The 10,868-nt window shown below is 47.9% G+C and overlaps 1 protein-coding gene across 1 annotated transcript in view; it reads right to left on the bottom strand.

The window, feature by feature from the left end:
* LOC120566319 (E3 ubiquitin-protein ligase TRIM39-like) overlaps positions 1-10,868 on the bottom strand; it is a 503,358-nt gene that overhangs the window by 285,787 nt on the left and 206,703 nt on the right. The window lies entirely within an intron of this gene.

Genomic DNA, 10,868 nt, shown 5'->3' with positions numbered 1-10,868 from the left:
AAACACTGAAGCCTAAAAACAAGAAGGAACAAAAAAGTTTAATTAACTCATGACAACATGTACATACCATGACTTTCATTCCAAGGATACTGACGTTGGACTGTTGTCTGTCCAATGTTGCTCCATCTCTTCACCGCCGCTCTGTTTTTTAGGTTTTGTTTCCTCATATTTAGATATGATTTTAGTAACACTCAGGTGTTGATATAATTTCACAAGTCCAAAACTTCTCTTGGCCGTATTATGCGGCCTGACCTTGTGGTAGTGTAATGTGCTGACGCTATGGGGGTTGGTTGTGTGTCTGGTGTGTGTTCAGTGTTGTGTTGCAGTGTGACAGGCTCTAGTCCAGGGCCATTTGGTGGAGTCTGCAAAAGGTGACACCTGTTTCGCCTGAGCCAGTGACCTTCATCAGTGCAGATGTTGTATGACCTCTGGGTACCTGCTGTTTCTGTGACTGTTGCAGGTTTCCACGTCCCTGCTGGGAGCTGTTAGCAAACTGTGGCACCCACTGGTAGTGCAGGCAGTGTTTTGGCTGTTCGGTCGGTTGTGCTGTGGCAAACTCTGGCTGCAGTTGCTTTTCAGTGACCGGGAGAATTGAGCGCGGGCGCCTGCTCATCAGCAGCTGCGCTGGTGACTTCAGTCCATCAACCGGGGTGTTTCTGTATTCTAATAAGCTGAGGTAAGGATCCGTCCCCTGTGCACATGCTTTGTCCATGAGGGCCTTCGCTGTCTGCACAGTCTTTTCAGCCAATCCGTTGCTCTGTGTGTACAGTGGGCTGCTTGTGACGTGCTCAAAGTCCCATGCATGAGTGAATGCTCGGAACTCCTGCGAACTGTAACAAGGTCCATTATTACTGATTACAGTCTGAGGGATTCCAAACCTAGCAAGCTTTTGGATGACAGTTGTGGAAGTGAGGCTGGTGGTAAGTAAGTAAGTAAGTAAGTAAGTAAGTAAGTAAGTAAAGTTTATTTATAGAGCGCATTTCACAGATAAAAATCACAAAGCACTTTACAAGATACAAACACATCAACCTGACCATACATATACAAACATAAAATATGACAATGGGGTAGACAGGGCAGGAAGACAGGGTATTAAGAAAATACAGCATGACATGAGAAGAGGGGAGGAGAAAAAGGCAACTCCCAGACTATGCCCCTCATAGGAGTACAGTGTGGGAACAGGAAAAAAATACCTCAGCAACATAAGCACATAACCAATACAAGAGCACATAGGACACGCAATGGGGGAGGGGAGTGTTGGGGTGGAGGTAATCCAGCACAGGCAAGCAGCCATCTGGTCCTGCAGCCATGTTAGGCGCTGGTCACAGACCCGCCCGCCTGACTGGGAGTACAAAGCGGCGAAGGCGAGATACGGGGTGTGGTGGGTGATTGCATATCTGTATATATGTAAGGGTTCGTGTGTGTGTGTAGGCCTGAGTAGTCAAACTACGTCTGGCCCTGTAATCTTGTTGTCTCAGTCCACACGATTGTCATAGCGATACATAGCCGGTTGCCATGGAATCAACCTTGAACAGGACCCAGTCCGAGTCAACAATCAGCAGGTGTCTGTGGGAATCGGGTAAGGAACGCAAGAGTGTGCCTCGCTGCAGTGCTCCCAGGGGGAAGTGTTGTACGACACCAGCCTCGGCCAAGGCCAGTGCTGGTTGAGGGGAGCCGAAAGACAAGATTGGAATTTGTTTTGTCTTAGGGCGAGTAGGTGCATTTAGTTACACACGCCTTCTCTATTGGGCCCACCACCTGTGGGAGGAACCGCTGGGGTCGGGTGCGCTGCTACACGGGTGGCAGTGAAGGTCAGGGGCCTCGACGGACCAGACCCGGGCAGCAGACGCTGGCTCTGGGGACATGGAATGTCACCTCTCTGTGGGGGAAGGAGCCGGAACTGGTGCGGGAGGTGGAGCGCTACCGGTTAGATCTGGTGGGGCTTACCTCTACGCACAGTCTCGGTTCTGGAACCATACTCCTGGATAGGGGTTGGACTCTTTTCTTCTCTAGAGTTGCCCAGGGTGTGAGGCGCCGGGCGGGTGTGGGGATACTAACAAGCCCCCGGCTGAGCGCCGCTGCGTTGGAGTTTGCCCCGGTGGACGAGAGGGTCGCCTCCCTACGCCTGCGGGTTGTGGGGGGGAAAACTCTGACTGTTGTTTGTGCATATGCACCAAACAGGAGTTCGGAGTATTCGGCCTTCTTGGAGACCTTGACTGGAGTCCTGCATGGGGCTCCAGTGGGGGACTCCATTGTTCTGCTGGGGGACTTCAACGCGCACGTGGGCAATGATGGAGACACATGGAGAGGCGTGATTGGGAGGAACGGCCTCCCTGATCTAAACCAGAGTGGTTGTTTGTTGTTGGACTTCTGTGCTAGTCATGGATTGTCTATAACAAACACCATGTTCGAACATAGGGATGCTCATAAGTGTACTTGGTACCAGAGCACCCTAGGCCAAAGGTCAATGATCGATTTTATAATCGTTTCATCTGATCTGAGGCCGTATGTTTTGGACACTCGGGTGAAGAGAGGGCGAGACTGTCAACTGATCACCATCTGGTGGTGAGTTGGGTCAGGGGGTGGGGGAAGACTCTGGACAGACCTGGTAAGCCCAAACGGGTAGTGCGGGTAAATTGGGAACGTCTGGAGGAGGCCCCTGTCCGACAGACTTTCAACTCACACCTCCGGCGGAGCTTTTCGTGCATCCCTGTGGAGGCTGGGGGCATTGAACCCGAGTGGACAATGTTCAAAGTTTCCATTGCTGAAGCTGCGGCGAGGAGCTGTGGTCTTAGGGTCTTAGGTGCCTTAAGGGGCGGTAACCCACGAACACCGTGGTGGACACCGGTGGTCAGGGAAGCCGTCCGACTGAAGAAGGAGTCTTTCCGGGATATGTTACCCCAGAGGACTCCGGAGGCAGTTGCAGTGTACCGAAGGGCCAGAAGGGCTGTAGCCTCTGCCGTGAAAGAGGCAAAGCAGCGGGTGTGGGAGAAGTTTGGAGAAGACATGGAGAAGGACTTTCGGTCGGCACCAAGGTGCTTCTGGAAAACTGTTCGCCACCTCAGGAGGGGGAAGCGGGGAACCATCCAAGCTGTGTACAGTAAGGATGGGACACTGTTGACCTCAACTGAGGAGGTAATAGGGCGGTGGAAGGAGCACTTTGAGGAACTCCTGAATCCGACTAATACGCCCTCTATGGTAGAGGCAGAGCTGGAGGATGATGGGGGATCATTGTCAATTTCCCAGGTGGAGGTCACTGATGTAGTCAAACAACTCCACAGTGGCAAAGCCCCTGGGATTGATGAGATCCGTCCAGAAATGCTCAAAGCTCTGGGTGTGGAGGGGCTGTCCTGGTTGACACGCCTCTTCAACATTGCGTGGAAGTCTGGGACAGTGCCAAAGGAGTGGCAGACCGGGGTGGTGGTTCCCCTTTTTAAAAAGGGGGACCAGAGGGTGTGTGCCAATTACAGGGGTATCACACTTCTCAGCCTCCCTGGTAAAGTCTACTCCAAGGTGCTGGAAAGGAGGGTTCGGCCGATAGTCGAACCTCAGATTGAAGAGGAACAATGCGGATTCCGTCCTGGTCGTGAAACAACAGACCAGCTCTTCACTCTCGCAAGGATCCTGGAGGGAGCCTGGGAGTATGCCCAACCGGTCTACATGTGTTTTGTGGATCTGGAAAAGGCGTATGACCGGGTTCCCCGGGAGATACTGTGGGAGGTGCTGCGGGAGTATCGGGTGAGGGGGTCTCTTCTCAGGGCCATCCAATCTCTGTACGACCAAAGTGAGAGCTGTGTCCGGGTTCTCGGCAGTAAGTCGGACTCGTTTCAGGTGAGGGTTGGCCTCCGCCAGGGCTGCGCTTTGTCACCAATCCTGTTTGTAATATTTATGGACAGGATATCGCAGTGGTCGGGGGGGGGAGGGGTTGCGGTTTGGTGGGCTGGGGATCTCACCGCTGCTCTTTGCAGATGATGTGGTCCTGATGGCATCATCGGCCTCGACCTTCAGCACTCACTGGATCGGTTCGCAGCCGAGTGTGAGCGGTTGGGATGAGGATCAGCACCTCTAAATCTGAGGCCATGGTTCTCAGCAGGAAACCGATGGAGTGCCTACTCCAGGTAGGGAATGAGTCCTTACCCCAAGTGAAGGAGTTTAAGTACCTTGGGGTTTTGTTCGCAAGTGAGGGGACAATGGGCGGGGAGATTGGTCGGGTGAATCGGCGAGTGCGGATTACATTCAATTTATCGCAGCATTGTGCCGAAAAGAGAGCTGAGCCAGAAGGAAAAGCTCTCGATCTACCGGTCAGTTTTCGTTCCTACCCTCACCTATGGTCATGAAGGCTGGGTCATGACCGAAAGAACGAGATCCAGGGTACAAGCGGCCGAAATGGGTTTCCTCAGGAGGGTGGCTGGCATCTCCCCTTAGAGATAGGGTGAGAAGCTCGGTCATCCGTCGAGGAGGCCCAGCTGGCGCCGCGTCGCCCAAAAGGAAGCCAGTTGAGGTGGTTCGGGGCATCTGGTAAGGATGCCTCCTGGCCGCCTCCCTAGGGACGTGTTCCAGGCACGTCCAGCTGGGGAGGAGGCCTCGGGGAAGACCCAGGACTAGGTGGAGGGATTATATCTCCAACCTGGCCTGGGAACGCGCCTCGGGATCCCCCAGTCGGAGCTGGTTAATGTTGCTCGGGAAAGGGAAGTTTGGGGTCCCCTGCTGGAGCTGCTCCCCCCGCGACCCGACACCGGATAAGCGGATGAAGATGGATGGATGGATGGATGGATGTGGCTCATGGTGTTCATAGTCACAATCGGAGTTCCAACTGCTCTGCCCACAGCTTCGACCATGACGGGCAGCCTCGGACTTTGCTCGGCTCCCGTCTTCTTCTTAATTTCTCGATAAACCAGGGTAATGCCTGAACCAATCAGCAAAAAACCTGTTATCATGGTTCCGAATAGGTAGATATCTTCAATGTCCTCCACGGAAAGAACCGCCAGACACACGACCCGCCACCTCTCCCATGCGTCCATCGTGTAGCCAGCTGCGAACGTTCCAGCAGGGCAGTCAGGTTCCCCTGAACCCATGGTGTCAATTGCGCTGAGAGACCAGTTGATCAAATCCATAATTCTTGTTTTTTTTGGAGCAGTGCAGAGAGGGAGACTCTCAAAGTACACAGAGACAAAGACTAGACGAGAGAGCAAAGTAGGGTAGGCAACGGGAGGAGAGGGAGAGAAATGGTCTTCTCTCTCCTTTGTTTGGCTGCAGGACCAGATGTCTGTTTGCCTTTCCTGGACTACCTCTACTCCATGACCCCCATCCCGATGCACCCATCATCCCACCCCCACTGCGTGTCATGTTATATTGTTATGTTGTGTTATGTGCAGCAGTGCAAATGTACTGTTATGTGGTGTGCAGCAGTGCAAATGTATTGCTTGTGTGCTTATGTGCTGAGGTGTTTTTTCCTGTTCCCACACTGTACCCCTATTCAGGGGCATAGTCTGGGAGTTGCCTTTTTCTCCTCGTCTCTCCTCATGTCATGCTGTATTTTCTTCCCAATTATATGTGTATGTACCTTGTAAAGCGCTTTGTGATTTATATCTGTGAAATGCGCTCTATAAATAAATTTTACTTACTTACTTACTTACTTACTCTACCTCAAAATATCTGCTGTATAGTCAACTGCCGCTATGTAGTCGGTATTATTCCATGTGAATAAGTCTGTGGCTATTAGATCATTGGCTCCTTTGGGGGCGGAGTTACGTCGCTCGAGGCAGGTGATGCAGGATCCTACTAGAGCTCTATTTGTTTCCCCATGCTGGGCCAGAATACCACATCTCTTGCCCGTTGTTTACACTTTTCCATCCCTAAATGTCCTAAATGTATGCGTGCAAGCATTTCAGCCCTGAGTGAGTGTGGTACAATGATTTTTTTCCCCTTTTAGCAGGATGCCGTTCACCTTGGAGATCTCGTCCCGATGATTCCAGTAATCTGTGACAGCATGTGGGCAGCATTTTTCCTTGACTCAGGCCACCCTGCCAAGGTAAACTGTGTCAGCACTGAGAGCTGTTCATCTTGGGCTGTTGCAGCTCTGATCTCTGCCATTTTCCTGTATCTCACAGGAGTGCTGCTGATCACTGTGTGTATTTGTGAGTCCATACTTTCGCTCAGTGACTGTTCATTACATTCAATTGGCTTTCTGGATAAAGTGTCCGCGACTGGGATCTGCTTTCTGGGCTTGTGTGTAATGGTGATGTCATACCTTTACAGCTACAGTATCATGCGTTGTAACCTGGGCGGTGCAGCTGCCAGTGGCTTTCACATGATTGCCTCTAGTGGTTTGTGATCTGACTCGACAATCACCTGTCGGCCATACAAGTACTGGTGGAACCTCTTGCATCCAAAGAGCACTGCATAGAGTTCCTTTTCGATTTGTGCGTAGTTCTGTTTACTCTCATTTAGTGCCTTGGATGCATATGCAACTGGTTTCTCTCCCTGGAGCAGGACTGCTCCTAAGCCGCATTTGGATGGATCAACTTGCAGTTTCACATCTTTGGTGTGGTCAAAGAATGTGAGGACGGGGCCAGGCTCCTGTGTTAGGAGGTTTTTTACCTGTGTGAATGCTGCGTTAAGGTTTGAGTCCCATACAAACTCGTTGCCCTCCTTCTGCATCTGCCGTAATTGATCTGTGGCCTCTGAGAGTTTGGGGGCAAACCTGGAAAGGTAAGTGATCATGCCCAATATGGTCTCCAGCTCTGCTCTGTTGTGTGGGGGAGCCATGTCTTTTATGGCCTTTATCTTGATGGGGTCGGGCCGGATGCCGTCTAGGGTCAGCCTGTGCCCAAAGTTCTTCTGTCACGCAGATGACACTTTTATCCTTGTTCAGCTTGATGCCTTTTTCTCTTGTTCTCTCCAGCATACCACGCAGGTTGGCATCGTGCTCGTCTTTGGTGCGGCCATACACCAAGATGTCATCCACAATAGCGGCGACACCCGGAAGCCCCTCGTAAGCCTCATCGACTCTCCTCTGAAACTCGTCCTGTGCAGTGATGATCCCAAAGGGGAGCCTCTTGAACCAATATCTGCCATAGATGGTGTTAAATGTAGTTAGCATGGATGACTTGTGGCTGAGTGTTATCGCCCAGTACCCAGACCTGGCGTCTAGTACACTGAAGTATTGTGCACCAGCTAGTCTGGGTGTGACATCATCCAGAGTGGGAAGCGGATAGTGGGGTTTTGAATGGCTTTGTTTAGAGAGCGGGGGTCTAAACATATTCTAAGCCTACCTGTTTTGGGCTTTTCTACCACTAACCAGGCATTTACCCACTCAGTCGGCTCTGTGACTTTCTGTATAATGTCCATTTCTTCCATTTCTTTTAGTTCGTCTTTGAGTCGGCTCCACAGGGCATATGGGATGCGGCGAGGCGGACACACCACTGGTGTTACGGCAGGATCAAGGCGCAGGGTGCACTCCCCTGGAAACAGCCCAATGCCGTCCAATACGCAAACTCATCTGTGATGCTAGTATGTGGCAGTGCGTTGACCATGTGCACTAACTTGACCATGTTCAGATCTAAGCATGCTCGCATTCCCAAAACAGGAGATGCATTAATTGCACAGACTATGTCAAAGTCTAGCACGACTATTTTTTCTTTTTATCTGCATGTGAGCTTGCATGAACCTTCCACTACAAGTCTCTGTCCACCATATCCTGAAATAGTACTGTCTGGTGGGTTAAGCACTTAATTTCCAAACATTTTGTGGAATGTGTGGGCTGGTATTATGTTGGCCTGGCCACCCGTGTCTATTTTAAATTTCAATTTGTGCCTCTTTTCCCCTATTTGCACCTCTGCATATGCCTGTTCTTTGGCATTGTTAGCATGTCACTTTGTGATAGTGTCAATATACAATTCATCTGGTGGCTGTTCCGCGCCGTCGCCGATAACATGCACTCTCTTGGGCTTGTACTTTGTCTTTGGTTGCTGTGTTTGTGTCCTGCACACTTGCATTGGCGTACTTTGGCTGGGCTTTCCTCTGTGCGTCCATGCTCTCCCCCGCATGCTCCACATTCCTTGTTCCATACTGTATTTTTGGAGTCAGTCCAGTTTGTTGTGCGTCCATAACGTGTATGCTCCGATTTGAACGGTTTTCTGCTAACTGCATGAGCTGACTGATTAGCTGTGCTAGCAGTGGGACTATGCATGGTTTTTAGCTGCTGCTGCGACAGCTCATGTGTCCGTGCAATATCGATAGCCTTTTCCAACGTTAAGTCTGTGTGGCATAACAGCTTCTCACGCACTTTAGGAGAGTTTGTGCCAAAGATGATTCTGTCTCTAATCATTTCGTCACTGTTAGGCTTAGCTCGTGTGGCAGGGAGTGGGATATTTCAACATAATTATAAATATATACTGGGAGGGAAAACTAAAGGCAAGGCAAGGCAGCTTTATTTATATAGCACATTTCAGCAACAGGGCAATTCAAAGTGCTTTACATAAAACATGAAAGAGCAGTTAGAAAACAATTAAAACAATTTAAAAACATTAAAAGACAAGAATAAAATGTACAGTGCAGTTTAACAATTTAAAGAACTAAGAGATAAAATACACGAATAAAGAGCAGTTATCGGTCTAAATCAGGGACAGTTCACAGTCGTCTCTTGATAAGTTCCCAGAAATATCTGACAAGTTCACAGATGTTGTCTTTCTTACTGATCTAGTTCACAGACTAAATCTGACCAGTTCACAGACGTGGTCCTTGTATGGATAATCTATTGTCACACCTTTGTTGGAGAGGTAATATCAGAAATATGTCCGTTATCTGTCGGTCCATATTTCTCCATCATTTCTCTGACCACAGGTCCTTTTGGCTCAAGTGACTTGGTGTTTTTTGTTACCCATTACAAGATTGCAGTAGTTCTACTTTTCACTACGATGTAGCCGTCGCTACAAAGCTTAGTTTAATATCGGTAAACCTTGCTAAATCCGGGACAGTTCACAGTCGTCTCTTGATAAGTTCACAGAAATATCTGACAAGTTCACAGACGTCTTTCTTATTGATCTAGTTAATGGACTAAATCAGTCAAGAATAAAATTTACAGTGCAGTATAAGAATTTAAAAAACAGAGAAACATGAAAGAGCAGTTACAAAACAATTAAAATCAATTAAAACAGTTAAACAAGGGTTATTTAAAGAAAGGCTACATGAAAGTGATAGGTCTTCAGCCTTGATTTAAAAGAACTGAGAGTTGCAGCGGACCTGCAGTTTTCTGGGAGTTTGTTCCAGATATGTGGAGCATAAAAACTGAATGCTGCTTCCCCCTGTTTAGTTCTGTCTCTGGGGACAACAAGTAGACCTGTCCCAGATGACCTGAGAGGTCTGGGTGGCTCATAGTGTAGTAGCAGATCAGAAATGTATTTTGGCCCTAAACCGTTTAGTGATTTATAAACCAGCAAAAGTATTTTGAAATCAATTCTTTGAGGCACAGGAAGCCAGTGTATAGACTTAAGTACTGGAGTGATGTGATCCACTTTCCTGATTTTAGTGAGGACTCGGGCAACAGCGTTCTGAATCAGTTGCAGCTGTCTGATTGATTTTTTAGGGAGACCTGTAAAGACACTGTTACAGTAGTCAAATCTACTGAAGATAAAAGCATGGACAAGTTTTTCCAAATCCTTCTGAGACATAAGTCCTTTAACCCTTGATATATTTTTAAGGTGATAATAGGCTGATTTTGCAATTGTCTTAATGTGGCTTTTAAAATTCAGGTCTGAGTCCATGACTACACCAGGATTTCTGGCTTTGTCTGTTGTTTTTAACATTGTCGTTTGAAGCTGAGCGCTGACTTTTAATCGTTCCTCTTTAGCTCCAAAAACAACCACCTCAGTTTTTTCTTCATTTAATTTAAGAAAGTTCTGGCACATCCAGTCGTTAATTTGTTCAATGCACTTATTCATTTGTTGTATTGGGCTATAGTTCCTCGCGCTAAGGTTATGTAAATTTGTGTGTCATCCGCATAGCTATGGTAACTTATTTTGTTGTTTTCCATAATCTGAGCCAGTGGAAGCATGTAGATGTTGAACAGAAGAGGCCCCAGAACGGCGCCTTGGGGAACTCTGCACGTCATATTTGTATGCTGAGATGTATAATTATCTATAGACACAAAGTAGTCCCTATTCTTTAAATAGGATTCAAACCAGTTTAGTACTGAGCCAGAAAGATCAACCCAGTTTTTCAATCGGTCAAGTAATATGTCATGGTCGACTGTATCAAATGCAGCACTGAGATCAAGACTGAAATTTTGCCACTATCTGTGTTTAAATGGATGTCATTAAAGATTTTAACAAGAGCTGTCTCAGTGCTGTGGTGTGGTTGGTTGTTTAGTGATAAGAAAAGGTTGAGTTGTTGAAAAAACGCTTTTTCTATGTTTTTACTTAAAAATGGAAGGTTTGATATCAGCCTATATTTGCTCATTAGTGTCGTGTCTAGATTGTTCTTTTTTAGGAGTGGCTTGATGACTACAGCTTTTAGGGCCTGTGGGAAGATACCTGAGAGCAGAGATGTGCTTACAATCTGTAGAAGATCAGAAGCCAAACAATTCAAAACATTCTTGAAAACATCCGTTGGTAGAATATTAAGGCAACAGGAGGAGGTTTACAGATGTTGTATAATGTCCTCCAGGTTTTTATGGTTGATCATATGAAATTGTGTCATGTTGGAATTTGTTTTGCGTGAACACTGTGACAACACATATCCTGTACTTGATATGGAAGCACTGAATGTTTGTCTAATTTTCTGAATTTTGTCTGTGAAGAAGGAGGCAAAGTCGTAGACAATAGTTCAGATGCTACTGGTACTGGAGGGTTTGTTAATCTATCGACAGT

The sequence above is a fragment of the Perca fluviatilis genome, chromosome 1, assembly GCF_010015445.1.
Source record: "Perca fluviatilis chromosome 1, GENO_Pfluv_1.0, whole genome shotgun sequence".
NCBI lineage: Eukaryota > Metazoa > Chordata > Actinopteri > Perciformes > Percidae > Perca > Perca fluviatilis.
This window is presented reverse-complemented; position numbering and strand designations above follow the sequence as displayed.